The 17030-nt window shown below is 36.5% G+C and overlaps 1 pseudogene; it reads left to right on the top strand.

Moving 5' to 3' along the window:
• Window positions 1–832: 832 nt before the first annotated feature.
• LOC116864818 lies at window positions 833–1346 on the top strand (annotated as a pseudogene).
• The last annotated feature ends 15684 nt before the right edge of the window (window positions 1347–17030 follow it).

The following is a 17030-nucleotide window of genomic DNA, read 5'->3' as shown; positions in this document are numbered from 1 at the left end:
AACAAAATCTTTACTCGTTTTTTGTTTTTTAGAGAAGGGGAGAGGCGGGAAAGGGAGAGAGACCCTTAAGCAGGTTCTAAGCCAGAGCAGAGCCCTATAGGAGGCTCAATCTCACAACCCTGAGATCATGACCCAAGCCGAAATCAATAGTTAAATGTTTAGATGACTGAACCACCCAGGTGTCCCAAAATCTTTATTTGTTTCTAAATTTAACCCAGGCTCACCCCATTCTAATCAGAAAATTTGTAGGTACAATAAGGGTACAGATACTTGTATAAATAACAGAAAAAGAATCATTCCTATGCCTTCTAACATCTTTTCAATTAAATATTTGTATTTATTGTATATACTTCAAAATATAAAGATTAACTATGAAGATGACAAAGCATTCAAAAATTATATTAAATAAGAAAACAAGAAAAAAATTGTGCCATATGAGGATGTAGAGCAACTGGTACTCTCCACATAAAGACTGTATAACAGGAAAATAATACAGATGGGGGGCACCTGGGTGGCTCACTCGGTTAACCCTCTGACTCTTGATTTTGGCCCAAGGTCATGATCTCAGGGTCTTGAGATGGAGCCTGCATGGGGCTCTGTACTGGCTCTGGAACCTGCTTAAGATTCTCTCCTTCCTCTCCTTCTGCCTCTCCCTCCTTAAAAAATGCAACTTGGGATGACCCAACATATGAAAAAACTTAAAAATATGAAACGCAAAGAGAAAAATTAGAATGTTATTTTTAAAAATCACGGGCTTTTGGTTTGACTTTTGGCTCAAAAGAGAAGAAGCTGCAAGTGTCTTCAGTCATCCTGAATCCAGATTCATCTGACACCAGCCACCTTCACCATGCCACTTAAGTTGGACCCCAACAAGATCAAATTCATATACTTGAAGTGACCAATGGGGATGTGGGTGCCACATCTGCCCTAGCCCTGTAGAATGGCCCCCTGAGTCTGTCTCCAAAAAAGGTGATGATGACATCACCAAGGCAACTGGAAGGACTGGAAGGATCTGAGGATTACAGTGAAACTGACCATTCAGAACAGACAGGCCCAGATTGAAGTGGCGCCTTCCTCTCTCAACCCTGGTTATCAAAGCCCTCAAGGAATTGCCAAGAGGCAGAAAGAAGCAGAAAAACCTTAAGCACAGTGGAAATATCACTTTTGATGAGATTGCAAACATTGTTGGACAGAAGGGGCACCAATCTTTGGCCAGAGAACTATCTGGAACTATTAAAGAGATCTTGGGGACTGCCCAATCCATTGGCTGCAATATGGAAGGCCAACATGCTCATGACATCATAGATAATATCAACAGTGGTGCAGTGGAATGCCCATCTAGCTAAGAACTACAAGGAAAAATATTTCTTTTTTTTTTTAAGATTTATTTTATTTATGAGAGTGTGTATGAGAGGGTGGGAGGGCAGAAGGAGAGGGAGAGTAGCAGACTCCCTACTGAGCATGAAGCCCAATAGGCACTGGATCTTACAACCCTAAGATCATGACCTGAGCCAAAATCTAGAGTAATTGGCTTAACCAACTGAGCCACCAGATAACCCACAAAGGAAAATATTACAATAAAGGATCATTTGACAACTAAAAAATAAATAGTAAATAAATAATCAAAGAAAAGAAAAATAAAAATAAAACAGAAAGGAAGGCAAAAAGGAGTAAAAGTGTAATGCATTTTTATTCAAAGTTTCTAAATATGAAATGCAAATTAACAAAACAAGCTTCTTCAAGGAATCAATTATTTGTATTATCAAATTATATATATGTGTATTATATAAGGTACATTCATAAGAATTAATCCAAAAAATTCAAACTATAAAATATTCTAATATAATAACAGTATTTTGAATCTTTAATAAAGTTGTCAAAGTTTAACAATCATGCCTACTCTCTCTCTTATTATTTGCAATTCATGAAATTTCTCAAAGGACATAGTTACCAGAATACACATTTTCCACCAAAAATGTCAAACAAATCTTAAACTCAGGCCCAAAAATTAGTCTACAATAGACCACAGAGATTTTCAGAGAACTGGAATCTGGCAAGCATCTTCCTACTTCATAACAAGGCAATGACATAAATTCATCAAAACTCATTCAAGGATGAGCAAATCAACATTTGAAAAGATGGATGAAGTTGAAGGACTAGAAAAAATAAGTTTCAAAATTATCTTTTATTTTTAATAATAGATATAAAAGTAAATTAATTTTAAACATATATATTGGCTATCCCCCTAAGCAGCAACAAATATTCAATGACTCTTGAAAAGTTTTTGAGAAATGCTAATGAAGCATCCTAGTACTCATGCTCAGGAACAAAAGGACAGACTCATGGTGGACAGTGGAGAAAGAAAGGACGAAGAAGTCAAGGTATTGGGAAAAGTAAGGGCAACTTAAAACAAAATGGGTTATAAACTAGATGTTCAGTGGTAGACTGGTAATGAAACAGTACCATGGCTCAGTCAGAAGAACAAGAGACTCTTGATCTCAGGGTTATAAGTTCGAGCTCCACATTGAGTGTGGAGCCTACGAAGAAGAAGAAGAAGAAGAAGAAGGAGGAGGAGGAGGAGGAGGAGGAATAAGTGAAAAATGAGGTGTGGGGACAAAAGAAACACTTGAGTTGTCCATATAATTTTGAAAAGGGATAGCATTAATAATTATAACTGCTACAAGCTAAGCTAATGCTTTCCTAAGAAGTCCAGGATGTATGATCACTCTACTGTTAACCAGCAGGTTTCAAATGTCAGGCTAATGTGATTTAAAATTTGCTACAAAAACAAAAAAGAGAGAACAACTTGTAACTGCAAACATTTGGATCACTAGCAACCACTTTTTTTTTTTTTTTTTTTTTTTTTAAAGTCTCTGTCCCAGAGCATTGCCTAACCACTGGTTCTTCTGGACCAGAAGTTGCAAACTGGTGGCCTGGGGTTGGATCCAGCCTGCAGATGTGTTTGCTTTGGCCTACAATATATTGGGTGCAGACTGCTTTTCTTAAAACTTTGAGTTCATTGCCAATATTTCCAAGCTGAAAGATGTCCTGTTAAAATCCAGATTTCTATCTTCTCTTGAAAAACTTAAGGAATGTTAAGACAAGGCAAACATTCGTATGTGGCAGCAAGTCCACCCCAGTCCTCACTTCTAGTGATTCTAATTCTGAGCTGCTTTTTGTTTGGTTTCTTCTTTGGCACCTACAGATACTTGACTTTTCAACTTTTGGCCTAGATCAAGCTCCCTTCATTAGATCAATGAAAGTGAGGTTGCCTGCAAAAACTGTCATTTTAAAAGCAAATGAAAATAGAAATCAACAAGCCCAGACAATTAATCTGGAAATTCCTGAGGATATGTAGACTTTTTTTTTTTTTTTTTTTTAGTGGGCCTCACACCCAGCACGAGCCCAATGCAGGGCCTGAACTCACAACCCTGAGATCAAGACCTGAGCTAAAATCAAGAGTGAGCTCAAGCTTAATTAACTGAGCCACCTAGGTGCCCCAAGATTTGTAGACTTAAATAAGCCCAACAGAAGAAGCTAACTCTATTTAGAAAATTCTTGTTTAACTTTTTTTCTTTCAGATCATTTCCTATTTCCCTGAAGTAATTTAGCTGGAACTATGTGAGTAGAGCTCCCAGAAATTCTCTTACTAAAAAAGACAACAGCCAATCGACAGCCCACTGGCAAAATGCACTGTTACAGGCCCCAGCCCAATGACTGTTGCCCACCCTATTTCTTTCAACAAGCCCAGAACATCACTGAGTGTGTGATTATTAGCAAATCTTCATTAATTACAAGCCTCATAAACAGCTGTGCAATGTGGGAGGTTGGGAAGAAACAGCTCCTGTCTTCCTAAGAGAGAGGTGGAACTAAAAGGGGTTTCTAGCTACAAAGCATTCCAAAACAGGATGAGTTGTTTTGAGAGTAGAGAGAATAGCATCAGAAAGCAAGAATGCTCACCCTAAAGATTGGTACCCAAACAACAACTAAAACAGCTTCCATTCTTTATCACAAAGAATAATGGGGAACTGTAGTTGGTTTCATTATCAACTTATACAAACATATATTTTAGAAAAAAAATATATTACTGGTAAAATTATCTATGGCCTGCACTGGTTATCTCTTGTGAAACAGAAAACCCTATTTGTCTGCTTACTGTTGGCCCTAATCCAAGGAAGAGAGTTACTGGAGAACATTTTGGAGGATTTTATTTCCTACTGGTTTCCATTATGAAATCCCCCACTGCACCAGGCTTATGTCAATTCTTGCCTCTATGTGGTTTGGTCTCTCCTACAAACTATGGATTTCCACTGAACATGTCATCTGCTTCAGTGTTTTAGGGTAGGGATGATTGACATTTTTGGTACTAAAATAGAAGAATTAAGACCTATTTAGAGAACTATCTTAAACACTTGGTGGTCATTCATATAATTAAAAATTATGGAATGATTAGGAGAAAAGAGCTAGAACTATCGAGTATGAATCCCTAGCACATATTGCTCCATAAAAAGGTGCCAAATACATAATACCTACATAAAAATACCATTTTGTTCATCTTATGTGCCCATTATCTCCAGTTCCTCTACTCCTATCATCACCTTCAAAACTACTCTAAAGAGATCATTATCTCTACCATCACAAACCCCCTGAGTGTTCATGTCAAATCATTAGTACCCTCTGATACTGAAATAAATGGTCACTTCTTTGTCCCCACCTGACCTGAACTGCCACTACATTTGACACAACTTATCACTCCTTCCTTCTTGAAATACTTTCTTCACATGCCTTCCAGGACACCACCTCTCCTGGTGTTCTCTCTCACTCATGGCTTCTCTGTCTCCTTTGCTAATTCTTCCATATCTTTACATCTTCTAAATTTTGGAGAGACTGACTTGAGCCTCATACCTCTTCCCTTCTTTCTTTACCTTTGTTTTTTGGTGGTCTCATTCAGTCTTAACTCTTTAAATACTATCACTATGCTGTTGACTCCAATCCAACTACCTGCTCAGCCACTCCATACAAAGGTCTACTTTTTTTTTTTTTAAGATTTTTATTTATTTGAGAGTGAGAGAGAGTGAGAGAGAACACGAGCGGGGTTAGAGAGAATGAGAGAAGCAGACTCTCTGCTGAGCAAGGAGCAAGGAGCCTGACTCAGTCCTGGGACTCTGGGATCTTGACCTGATCTGATGGCAGGCACTTAATCAACTGAGCTACACAGGTGCCCCCATACAAAAGTCTAAAGGCATATTTAAACTAACACTCCCAAAACTGAGTTCTTAATTTCCACCACCCCAACACACATGCCCTAAAAACTTCCACTTTAACAGTCTTTTTAGCACAGTTAATGAAACCTGCATCTTTCTAGTTATTCAAAGTCAAATTTGTCAATCTTGACTTCTCTCTTTCTCTCACATCAATATCTAATCCAGAAGAAACCTCTATTGGCTCTACCTTCAGAATCAATCCAGTATCTTGACTACTTGCCACTCTCTCTGCTACTCTTTTGTCCAAATCACTATTATCTCTTGCCTGAATCACAGCCATAACCTAACATCTGACTGCTGCCAGCCTCCCTTCAGTCTAGTCTCAACTCAGAAACCACAATGATCCACTCAAAATATGACAGATCAAGTTACTTTGCTTAAAACCTTACAGTATCTCTGCCTCACAGAGAATACAAGTAAAGGACTTAAACTTGTTAACAAGAACCTGAGTGAGTAATCCCAACTCCTTCCCAGCTCCCAGAATCCATTAGTTACTCTGATCTCCCTGACTCTTCTCCCCCTTGTTTATTCTGCTTCAGACTCAAAGAACTTCATGTTCTTTGAACATGCAATCAACCTGCTGTTGTTCCCTATGCTTATAATGTCTTTTCTCTAGATGACCTCTTATAAATTTTGGCTCAAATGTCACCTTCAAATCGGTCTGTTCTCTGACCACTTATTTCCGATTATCTTCGGGATCCATTTTTCTGCATAACACCCAAGTACCATATAACACACTTATTTAGCTACTTTTATGTCTGTCTGTCTGTCTCCTCCAGAAGGTAAACTCCATGAAGGCAAAAATTTTTGTTCATTCTATTCAATGCTAAATCTCCAGTGCTTTCAACTAATATTTGTTAAATGGGGAAATGAATTTATATAATATTATATATTTTCCATGGAATATGTGTAGGTGTGTATAACTCTAAGCCTCATTTAGCTCTAGAGAGAGTACTAAGTAGGGAGAGGGTAAATGGGGTCATGATTTGTGTGGTGTGGGTGGAAGAAGTTATCAGAATGACACTTTATCCTTAAGTATTATGTCAAGGTTTTAAATGGGGTATAGTCATTATTTTTATGTAAAAGGGGATTTATTTTTTGTCAATTATAACATCTCACAAGCACATACTGTGTAGCCCCTATCTCCCACTCCCCTCCTCCAGCTACAGCTGATTGGACCAGTATATATATCTGATATTTAAACTGGGAAAATCAAATTATCTCTCATAGGAAATTGAAATTGGTCATTGCAAGACTAAGCCAGTCAAAGAACTGTGAAAATTAGAACCATAGGCCACGTGGAATTTGAGACCAATGTCAAACAATACATATATAGAGTGAAATTTGAGAGAGACAAAGAAACCGTAACTAAGGAAAGAAAGCTTATGCAAAAAAAGAGAAACAGGGGATGGACCAGATATGTAGAGACAGAGACACATGTGGCCTCCTACTTTCTATTGTCCACCCACATGCAGAAACTACACTTTGTTTCCTGTCCATGTTCCTTCCTATCAATAAACACCCTTTTTAAAATTTCTTTTCACTGTTCCAGAATTCATTGTTTATGCACCACACCCAGTGCTCCATGCAATATGTGCCCTCCATAATACCCACAACCAGGCTCACCTAACCTCCCACCCCCCCTCTCCAAAACCCTCAGTTTGTCTCTCAGGCCCACAGTCTCTCCTGGTTTTTCTCCCCCTCCGATTTCCCCCAACTCACTTCTCCTCTCCATCTCCCAATGTCTTCCATGTTATTCATAATGCTCCACAAGTAAGTGAAACCATATGATACTTGAATCTCTCTGCTTGACTTATTTCACTCAGCATAATCTCTTCCAGTCCTGTTCATGTTGGTACAAAAGTTGGGTATTCATTCTTTCTGATAGAGGCACAATGCTCCATTATATATATGGACCATATCTTCTTTATCCATTCATCCATTGAAGAGCATCTTGATTCTTTCCACCATTTGGCGACTGTGGCCATTGCTGCTATGAACACTGGGGTACGTGTGGTCCTTCTTTTCACTACATCTGTATCTTTGGGGTAAATACCCAGTAATGCAATTGCAGGGTCATAGAGTAGCTCTATTTTTAATTTCTTAAGGAATCTCCACACTGTTTTCCAAAGTGACTGCATCAACTTGCATTCCCACCAACAGTGTGAGAGGGTTCCCCTTTCTCCACATCCTCTCCAACACATGTTATTTATTGTCTTAATTAATTTTGGCCATTCTAACTGGTGTAAGGTGGTATCTCAATGTGGTTTTGATTTGAATCTCCCTGATGGCTAATGATTATGAACATTTTTTCATGTGTCTGTTAACCATTTGTATGTCTTCTTTGGAGAAATGTCTGTTCATGTCTTTTGTCCATTTTTTGAAGTGATTATCTGTTTTCTGTGTGTTGAGTTTGAGAAGTTCTTTATAGATCTTTGATATCAGCCCTTTGTCTGTAGTATCATATGTGAATATCTTCTCCCATTCCGTGGGTTGCCTCTTTGTTTTGTAGACTGTTTCCTTTGCTGAATAAATACCCTTTTAAATCAACTACATTAAATAGAATTCTATTCCCTGTGATGTTTGAATCTTGACTTAAATACCAATATCTTTTCTATAGTATAAACTAAGACAATAACCCAACATTGGAAAAATTATAATATAAAAAAGTGTGCTCAATGGTGAACCCACTGCTTTTAATTAAAATATATAAGAAGGCTAAGACCAAGCCTGATTCTTTTTGTTGCAGGATTGCTCAAATCTGTATTAATTTGCATACCCTTATTATTAAAGTTTCATCACTGCTAAAGCTATTCTCAATATTTATTCAGCAAAAACTCCTTAATTCTGCCATACATTCCCATCAATTAAAACAGCTATTTTCAGCCTGAATATCGCAAATCCATGGTGGGGAGAGTTTCATGTAATTTGTTCCTATGAATAAAGTACATAAATTTATGACCTTTTTCCCTTCTTATAAACTTGAAAAGTTACAGTTCCTTGCATTCCCATACACATTCATTAGTGGAAGAGAATATGGTGGGTTCACAGGTGGAATGACAAGATTCACACATTATCATCAGCCTGTTTTACTATGTCCCCAACACATAATTAGAAATATCCAAAGGGGATATGTGGCACAAGTGTGAGCCTCTTAACAGACCAGTCACTGACTCAAAAAGGCATTTTCTGGTACCTTGAGTTAGGGCATCCATAAAAACAGCATCTATTACACTGTCCCATCTCACTTAGTATTATTTCATTTATTATTTTTTGAAACTTTTTCTACTTGTTTCTTTTGTTTGTTTGTTTTGTCTTTCTTTTTCACTTGAAAAAAATTCCATGGGCTCACTAGTTCCATAGGCTCTAGAACCCAAGATGCCTGTTTTGTTCCTCACCATTTCTGTAACACCTTAGAATATGTTGCACCCCACACAAAACAGGTACTCAGCAAAGACTTGTGGAGAAGAGTAAGGGAATGGTTTAACTGACATGCCAAATGAATTCCCACTCTATCATCTTTAGATTTTGTCTTTCCTAAGCCAGAATCCCCTTCCTCTTGTTCTCTTCATGACTGGTTCCTTCACATCATTTAGGTCTCAGCTTAAACGAAAGCTCCTCAGAAAGGCCACTGATTACACTAACCTATCCACCCCTCAACGCCTCCTTATCACACTACACTGGCTTAGTTTAAGCATAGCATTTACGACTATCTTAAGTTCCCTTTTGTATGTTATTCCTTCCATCTTAATTGTTGTCACTGCCTACCCCTACCACAGGAATATAAGCTCCATGAGGAACTTTGATTTATCACTGCATCTCTAGACCTTAGAAGAGGGCCTGGGACTCAGAAGTCATTCAGCAAATATTTGTTAAATGAATGAATGAAAGGTTGAGAATTGCAGTTTTAAAATATATATTTAAAATACATGCCCACTTCTCTTCTGTATTAGGCAACAGACAACAAATTAAATTGCTATATGCATAAATAATTTTTGAACAATTAAAATTTCACATAATATCTAGATAAAAAAGATTTACAAATTATATTTCCAGATGTATTTAGAATCCTGGTTGGGTGCAAGATGCTTATAATCAGTAGCTTATTTAACTTTGACTATCCTCACTTACTAGTTTCCAAGAGAGAAAATATTTCTACCTTTCCTTATATAGACTAGAAAATGAAATTGCAAAGGAGATTTCACTACAATTAAACCACAACTATTTAGATTTATTAAATGTATGCTACTGTCCAATGTATTTTTGTATACAAACACAATTCCTAAAGGAAGAAAATGTTCAGTTCTAAAATCCCAACAAAACCCGCCCAAACAAACAAAACAAACAAAAAACTTGCATGTTTATATCCACAAACAGAATTTAGTTTCACTTCACAACAGATTCACATCTAAAAGCAGGGGAGGAGTCCCTCCTCTGGGACAGAAAAATCACAATTACAATCTCCCCAAGTCATCTGTTACTGAATTGGTCCATAGTAAGCAGAGTGGAACTGTTAAATATGAAGACATTCGCCACTAAGTCAATCCTATATTATGTCCTGCAGTATTTCCTCTATACAGCCATCACCAACCAATAGGTGGGCACCTGTAAGATCTCCCTTATACTCATCACTTTTGGGGAATCTTTTCTAAGTATCTTCATTCAGTCAACAATTTGGACAACCAGTCAAAACAGATAAAAATGCTTACCCTCATGGAGTTTACATTCTAACTACATCACATTTACTTTATAGATAGATAAAACTAAAAAAATGAATAATAAATAAATAAATATAGATAAAAATAGAATGATGAATAGCAGATACTTGATAGAGATGAATATATAGAGTCAGAGATACACCAACAGATACTATGGTTGGTACATAAACACATAGTTATCCTATATCTCCCAGGGCAGTCAGAATTATATCACTAAAGAGTATGTTTGGGATATAAATCAGATATGCTGCTTTCCAATTGTTTTCCTGTAACATTATGTGTGCATGTTATCCTCATTATGGGCTTCCCCTGAGCAGAAATATGTTCTTCATTTTCTTTGTACTATGTTCAGGGGGCAAGTTGTACAGTGCCCCCAAATAGGCTGTGAGTTCATTAACTGAGTGTTTGTTGAATAATACATTGCATTTATAAGGTGCTTTTTAACTTTTTAAAAGGCATTTTCATGCATATTATCATTATTAATATCATGTACATATTCTTACTCTAATGCTAGATCAAGAAGAAGACAGCTATTATAGTAAGGGTAATGGCAGTAACAAGTAATATGTTTGAGACCACCAGCCTTGTTTGCTAAGACTCTGTCCAAGGTTGTTGCTGTTTGCCTTTTGTTTTTGGAATCTCTATGAAAGTCCAGACTCTAGAAATCACACACACCAGGAAGTTTAAAATCACAGCAACAGAAGCAGGAGAAAGGAAACAACTTTGGACCCAGAAAAAAATTCAAATCCAAGGGCACAATCTAGGGCTTTAGTCAATGACTTTCAAACTTTACTTTGTTAAAATGTAGATTCCCAATCAACACCCTACCCCATATATTCTCATTCCTTAGACATGAAGTGAAGTGCAGGAATATGAATTTGTATAAATACCCACCCTCCAATATTCTGACCCAAAGAGCACCTGGGTTGCTCAGTCAGTTAAGTGTTTGCCTGTGTCTCAGGTCATGATCCCGGAGTCCTGGGATCGAGACCTCCATCAGAATCCCTGCTCAGCAGAGAGTCGGTGTCTCCCTCTGCCCTCACGCTCTTTGTGTTCTCTCTTACACAGTCTCTCTGTCAAATAGATAAATACAGTCTTCAAAAATTATTCTGACCCGGAGCGCCTGGGTGGCTCAGTGGGTTAAGACTTTGCCTTTGGCTCAGGTCATGATCTCAGGGTCCTGGGATTAAGCCCGGCATTGGGCTCTCTGCTCAGTGGGGAGCCTGCTTCCCCTTCTCTCTCTGCCTGCCCTCTCTGCCTACTTGTGATCTCTTTCTATCAAATAAACAAATAAATGAAATCTTAAAAAAAAAAAAAAAAAGAGGGGGTTGTCCTGGGTGGCTCAGCAGGTTAAAGCTTCTGCCTTCAGCTGGGGTCATGATGCCAGGGTCCTGGGATCGAGTCCTGCATTGGGCTCTCTGCTTAGCGGTGAGCCTTCTTCCTCCCTCTATCTGTCTGCCTCTCTGCCTACTTGTGATCGCTGTCAAATAAATAAATAAAATCTTTAAAAAAAAAATTATTCTGACCCAAGTCTTCTGGGAAACACTGGTCTAGAGAGAGCTTCCCTGACTGCAATGGCTGGGCTGGGGGCCGGGGATGGTTAGTCAGTTCAATAAATAGCTTCCACAGCTTGGCTTAGTATCAAAAGTCTGTTACAACAGGTGTAACAGAGTGATAAGAAAAGCCATCATTTCTGAGTGCTCTCATAAGAACCACTGCTGCTGGAGATGCATGCACCAGGATCTACCCCAGGGAGGAAAGAACTAGATTGCTTCTAATGACCTAGTTTCATGGTACTACCTAGACAGGTTTGTATCCTTAGGGAGATTTGGGTCCCAAGCAGGAAAATCTAGCATAGTCAGAACGTGGAAGAAAACTATGACAGGATGCCAATCTCTGGGCAGGACAGGTTGAGAGGAAGATAATTTTGCACTTTGAAGGGTTTAGTTATTCTTATCCCTAATATTCTAGATCTGGTTAGAAAATAGAGAAGGGCAACATAAGCTAAAACTAGAGGCCCACTATAAAAACTGAAATCTGAAAATCATAATTCAATTCCAAGTTCCATGAGGTACATTATGAGGATGCTGTGTTTTCCATTTCCATCAGGAATGGCCTAGAAATCAAGTGTGAGGGAGAGATGTGTTACAGAAGGAGAAAGAATGAGGCAGAAGTTAACCCTGAACTTCAAGAGTCTATATTTCTCACCAGAAAAGTAGATGGCACAGCATTATGCTATCACAAGAATTTCATTTTAAAATCTATAGCTATCATTATTTTCCCCACATGATAAGAGAGTTTCTACCATAATCAACGCATAAAACAACCACAAGTAGAAACTAACAAACAGATCTTTTCGTTGATATTGGAATATTTAGATGACAAACATTCAAGTAACTGCAAGTTTAAATTATTAAGCTACATTTTTGCGGGCAAGCTGTTATGAACTGATATCTAATATATAGGGATATATGGAAAAATATTAGCATTTATTTAAATCAGAGGAAGAATTATTATATATGTAAAAACTAACATCGAAAGACGTTCATTGACTTTTCCAAGTACACACTTGGTTAGTCCAGGATAAAAGGAGTAAAATTTTACCTTTTTAATTTTAAAGTCCAAACAATTTTTAATGAAATTGATTTTGATTTCTCTTTTGATTTCTCTGCAGAAAGATAGATGATAGATAGATAGACAGACACTTTAGTGGAGTTCTTCCTGACCTTTTATCTTTTTTTTTCTGCTAGTTTATTAAGAAAAAAAAATTAAATATATACAGAAGTAGAGAGGATATTATCATGATCCCAAGTACCCATCACCCTGCAATAAAAGTCTTAGTTCTTACACTCACTCATACCCACCCCTCATCCAAGGTTATCTGAAGCAATTCCCAGACATCACATCATTTCATCCATAAACAGTTTAGCATAAAGCTCTAAAAGATCAGTTCTCTCTTTTGAAAAATCAACCACAACACATAGTTTCATATAACTTAATGAAATAAGGAAACATACGTTTAAATCACAGTGCATAAATTCATATTTATTACTATATTGATAATTGGGGTATGGCCTTGGGTGGTATAAAGCTGAAATTCAATGCATTTAAGTGATAGTTTTTCAAGTATAATGTTTTTCCATACCAGTACAAGTTCATATGATTTCTTGTTAAAAGGAATTCCTAGTCATCACATTTTCCCCAAATCAGAAACTTTTGAGTGAATTATTCTCACTCCATTATCAGTACTAGACTCTGGAAATTGTGAGATTTCCCACTTCAGGCTTTCATCTTCATTGATTATGATGATAATCAACTGAATTATTCTTTTCCTCTTGATCACTATAGAGCTCCTTGATTCCAGTGGCTAATAAAAGCTCTGGTATTGGAAGCAAAACTGTTAAAAGCATCAAGAATAGCAACCCAAAGCTCCAACTCAAAGCTCAGTGTTTCAGAAAAACATACTAGTTGCCCCTCTGCTTCATAGCAAACATTAACTACATATTAGTTAAGTAACAAATATCTACATATTAAATAATACGATGTCTAGGATGTGCTTCAAAATAATCCTGGGGAAGAATGGTGCATGGAAGTACAAACTACATTGACTGTGAGTTGATAAATGCTCAAGTTGGGTGATAGAGATTCATTACATTATTCTCTCTATTTTGTGTATGTTTGAAATTGTTCAAAATAAAACGTTTTATAAAAAGGATAAAAAAACACATGAAAATGACAAAACCAAGTCCTCAAACATACTTTGCAACCCCTGTTGCCTGAACCAACTCACCCAAACAGCTAGCAAGTACAAATCATACTGATCTGGGTTGCACCACTTTGCAATTGACCCAAAGAAAAAGCAAAACAAAACAAAACAAAAATAAAAACAAAACAACCAGGAATCTGAATAATATATAAACTGACAAGTTATTTCTAATTCTTTGATTAGTTACCAGTTAGTCCCACTTAGTTTCTAAAGAACCAGAATGCAACACTTTTCAGAAAACATGAATTATTCCTCGGTTTTGTAGGGTGACTCTGAAATCTTATAAAGTGGACATGAAATTTCCTTGGAAAATACTGCCAGAAAATCACGTCAGTCTTTGGGAAAGAGAAAATACATGGCTTAATATTTCAGAACAAATTGAAAATTCATGAAAAATTAGTCATATGCCGATACTTCTATAGCAAATATTTTTTAAAACTGAATAAAAATTTACAAAGAACCATAATAAATATAAGAAAAAGATGTATTTGTTAGTGACAATGGAATCTTTATTTAGATTAAATGAATAATAGAAAGACAGAAACCCTGTACAATTCCGCAAAGGGGAAAATGTCCTGATGACCAATCCGTGTCCTCTTTTGAGGTATTTGCCTGGAGTTGTCAGAACTTGGTCTCTGCTTGGTCTGACCCACTTCAATCATTAAAATGGACACCCTGGTTGCTGAAAAGCTCTGCCCAGCCCCAGAGCCCAGCATTCACGGAGTTTAAGCCCATCAAGGGAGCCCAGGCTAGCTGACTACAGATGGGCACTTGGACAAAACTTCCCCCCAAAAGACAAAGGCCTGGCAAGGATTCAGGCATCGAGCTCACAACACCACTACCACCATCCTGAGAAAGGTCTTTTGAAAATTTCATAATAACTTAGGTTCCAGAGCAAGCGAGAGAAGAAGAGAAGAGGGGTAGGTAAAGGGGAGGAAAAGAAAAGGAGCAAAAGAGGGCATGAAGGAAGGAAAAGAAAAACCCACGACATGATATTTTGTTCTGATTTTCTAAATCAGCAAATGACACCCAATATCTTTTTTTTAATTTTTTTTCAGTATTCCAAAATTCATTGTTGATGCACCACACCCAATATCTTCTTAAGAGAATCAAAAAATTAAACATTTCCTAATTGATTTTGTTTATGCCTCTCTTACGACAAATACCACATTTTACTTTATATTTTGACTAACTGTATATGTCTCTCCTATTATATTCCTGGAGGGAAGAAAGCATTTGAAATTGATTTTTGAAATGCCATCGTTTCCATAACAATAACTATACTTATCTTTAATGTGTGCCCGGTTAATTAATTAATCAATCAATTGGCCTAGTCAAGTGCAGTTAACTGATAGGTACGTAACAAGCAACAGCTGCAGAACCTGTGGATTGGATAGTATACACCTGTATTTAGCTTTTCACTGATCTAGCGAGGAGAGTGTGCAGGAGCATTGTGTTTTCTTCTTATTCTTGTTACTTTGGACTGTGGGCTTTGTATAGCTTTCAGTTCATTAATACATATAGGAAGCATATTTTACATGATTTGCATATGATCAGAACTTAGCTTAAACTTCCCAAATCCAGATCCTTAAACAATTAAATTTAGTTAATCTCCTAAGCACCCTCTGTCCCTGGTTTATGAAAATATTCTTTGTAAGTCACGTAAACAAAACACTAGAAATGTATTTCATTTCCTTGCCAAACTAAGAGAGAGAAAAAGATAGGTTCCCTGTATTGTTCCTAGTTTAATAGAATGTGTATATCTGAAACAGGACTCTTAGAAAAGAAAACCTTAACAATGAGGTTTTACAATTAGAAGTTGCTAGTTTATTTCATTTATATCCAAATCAGTTAAGAAGATTTCCCTGATTTCATTTTTTTCACAAATAAAATTCTACCGTTCAAAGTTTTTCTTTCTTTAATACATAAACAAGACTAAGTAAAATCACAACTTTGAGGATTACATAAAAATGTAATGAGTATCTTGTCTAGGGCACTGATTTCACAAGTGAAAAAGCTAAGTAAGAGCCAAGAATATTAACTGACTTTACGAGGTCAGCAAGTGAAATCATGATTGGAGCAGTATAAAAATTGTACAAATCACTTAGTGGAAGATACACACACACAATAACCTTTAAATGTGGTCCTTCCATTCAATTATTGCCTTAAATCTGTAAATATTTATTGATTCAGGAACTATAACAATACTAGCTGACTTTTTTTAATCTAATGAATATCCTAGGGTTTTTCTCAACCAGGGTGTTATATACATAGTCTCAGGCTCATAAATTTCAGCCTGCTGTACCAAAAATAGCAGAGCTTTCTGGAAAGATTTATAGTATATAAAAGTAGTAGGACGAAAAACAGAAACAGCCCCGAAGTTGTTGAATACCAGTTAACTGTTGTCCTCGACTCCAAATATTTTTTTTTCCCAGCTCACACACATTTTTGAAATTTTAAATAAAAATTTAGGTATAACAAGCCGTAAAAATAGGTACTAATTATTAAAGAAAAAAAAAATGTTTGACCCTGGACCTTTGTTTGTTTTCATTTCCCTAAGTGAGGTTTCTTTTGATTTTTCTTTCTGTGCATAAGCATCACTTTTCTAATATATTTAACACACACAATTCTTGGAAATTTTTATTGATCCATGCTTATGGAATTTTGTACATTTATTAATGCGACCATGTGAACTTTTTAAAACTGTCCTTCATAAAGATTTCAATACTGCAAATATATTTATAACTTTTATAAGAATGTGCTCCGTTTTTACTCATATTTTACAAAATAATTATTGCACACTTCAGAGGAATCTGTACATATTTGTTAAATGTTTACCATATAATGATTGGTTAAAAATAAATTACTAATCTGAGAATAAAAGGTCATCATCACAGTTCTGAATCAAAAGCTGCCTGCAGGGCTCTAAAACTTCCAAAGGAAAAATTAAAGTTCAGTCAGTTGTTTTTCTGTCTGTAAAACACTAAGCAAATTACCTGCCTTTCAAAGTGCTTTTCAAGATATTTCTACCTCCTATAGATAGAACTAGAAAGACTTTTCATACTGGCCCTGTGGATACTGACAAATACATTTTATATTTATGTGTATGAAGATCATTTTATATTTTTGAAAGGTGCTACTTACTAGTTTTACGCAGTGATACATGGGAGCTTCATCTTTATATGCAGGATCTCTCAAACAACTAATTCGACAAGGGAATTTCAAAAAAGTTATTTATGCCAAATAAGATAATATTCAAGAAGTTTAAATTTCTGGATTATT

Source organism: Lontra canadensis, unplaced genomic scaffold (genome assembly GCF_010015895.1).
Source record: "Lontra canadensis isolate GAN:19392208 unplaced genomic scaffold, GSC_riverotter_1.0 scaffold6, whole genome shotgun sequence".
In the NCBI taxonomy this organism is placed as follows: domain Eukaryota; kingdom Metazoa; phylum Chordata; class Mammalia; order Carnivora; family Mustelidae; genus Lontra; species Lontra canadensis.
This window is presented reverse-complemented; position numbering and strand designations above follow the sequence as displayed.